We start from the raw sequence: 2,500 nt of genomic DNA on the forward strand, positions 1-2,500 counted from the left end.
TCTATCAAATTAAGTAATCGGTAATTCATCTGTATAAATGTGTGCATTGAATACGATATATTTCAGACATAACCCTTGTTTTGTTCATTTTTGGCGCTGATTCAGTTAGTTGATGCATATTGAAAGATGTTAAGAAGAATTCTATTGTCAAAGATCAACTATAGTCTTGACAAAAACCGTTCTACACTCTGCATAGCATCTAACGGAAGTTAGCTTAGGGCAACCAACTGAAGTCTTTAAAACTATTTGACATCGTTGATGTGTATTACAAAAACATATTTCTCTCTAATATGAAAATAGCTAACTGGGTCTCTCCTATCATTCACATTTTGATAAACTAAATATTTACAAAAATAATGAAAACAATAAAAATTCATATTTAATTGAGTTTATATCGTTGCACTGTTCAGGATAAACGTATGAAAATTTGTATGGCACAAATTAGCAGTTACATGAGATAGCGGCATCATTTTTTTTTTTTTTTTCTTTTCAGCAAGATGTTCTTTGAAATAGCATAAAAATGGAAGTGACATCAATGAAAACTCACTGTTTACCTATTACAATTTCATCTATGGAATAAATGTACACTGTCCATCCAACCAACCCTCCGTCATCCTTACCCATAAGAAGTAATAAACAATTTTTTGGCTAAATTTACCTCTCTCTCTCTCTCTCTCTCTCTCTCTCTCTCTCTCTCTCTCTCTCTCTCTCTCTCTCTCTCTCTCTCTCTCTCCACATTGATTCTAGACCAAACGTTAAACATTAACCATCAAACAAAATTTGCATAAAGCATCATTAACCTAATGGATTACGACACGATGAAATTATTCATTTTCTGAACAGTAATTGGGTTTTTTCCCTGTTTTCTAAAAAGGTTTTAATAATTTAGTTGACGAGCGTGTCAAATGTTATCCAGAATACACACATATACACTCATATACATAGACACATTCCTACATACATACGCGTATATATACAGTGTATACGCACACACACAGACAAACACACACACACACACACACACACACACACACATATATATATATATATATATATATATATATATATATATATATATATATATATATATATATATATATATATATATATATATATATACATATATATATACACACACACACACATATATATATATATATATATATATATATATATATATATATATATATATATATATATATATATATATGTATGTGTGTGTGCGTCATGCATTGCCTACTAAGCGGATTTTGTTCAATTTATGAATGCGGGGAATGGGGGGGGGGGCGTTGAACAGATAATTATAACCGCTTCATCATTTCAATATTTTCATTTTGATCAACCAGAGAACGAACATAAATAGGACTTCGTCATATGCATTTTGTTTGATAATAATGAAGTAAATTATATTGGATTTTGATAATCAGTTAATAATCAGCTAATATCTCTATATGAATGTAACCAATTTTATATATATATATATATATATATATATATATATATATATATATATATATATATATATATATATATATATATATATATAGTTGATTTTTCGTCATAATTTATAAAGTACCTAATGTAAAAGAAATTTAATGTAAATCACAATCAGTATGATATGGAACATAATGCATAACTATAACATATGAAAAAAATATATATTTCTAGGTTTTCTTCTCTTCTTACCTTTTATGTTAGATGAAATAAAAAAATAATGATAAAAGAGTTTGTTAAAGAGGATGTAAAATTACAGTAAATATTATTACACATTAAGTTCAAGTAATTGTAGATCACATGAACAGCTGTGAAACTGAATAATTAATCTGGAAAAAAAAATATCTAGATATCTTTCTTACCCAGCACTCAGAACATAAGGGCGTTGAATCCTGCAGCAATATACGAGACAGTAAATAAAAGCTTGTATGCATTGCAAGCTTTTATTAGCAAGGGATGAATACTAGGAACGGAAGCGACACTAGATAATTTAGACAACTGCATTCAGTAACCACCAGGCAACCATAAACATCACTTTCTAGCGGCAAAGATCAAAGATATTAGCTCCCAATGCCTACCTTCGTCTTCTATTATACAAGTTCTCAATTTGTACCAAGATGCAATAACAGAGACCGTTTCCATGACAAAGAGAATGTCTTCAGCATTCAAACGTACTGTGATAAACCAAGAGACTGGTTTATTCGGTGTTCAGTCAACGCTCTTAAGATACGCTGTTAATGAAGATAATTCCTCTCAGTTCATTTTTTTCTCAGCCACATATGTCACTCAATCGATCGTGAGATTCATCGAAAAAAAAAAGCTGAAGAAAGAGAAAAAAAAAATAGTTTATATGTAGATTGGAGAGTGTTTAGCTATATTATTATTATTATTATCATTATTATTATTATTATTATTATTATTATTATTATTATTATTATTATTATTATTATTATTATTATTATTATTATTATTATTATTATAACTTGCTAAGCAATAGCCTTTGTTA

This window comes from Palaemon carinicauda, chromosome 5, assembly GCF_036898095.1.
Source record: "Palaemon carinicauda isolate YSFRI2023 chromosome 5, ASM3689809v2, whole genome shotgun sequence".
Taxonomy (NCBI): domain Eukaryota; kingdom Metazoa; phylum Arthropoda; class Malacostraca; order Decapoda; family Palaemonidae; genus Palaemon; species Palaemon carinicauda.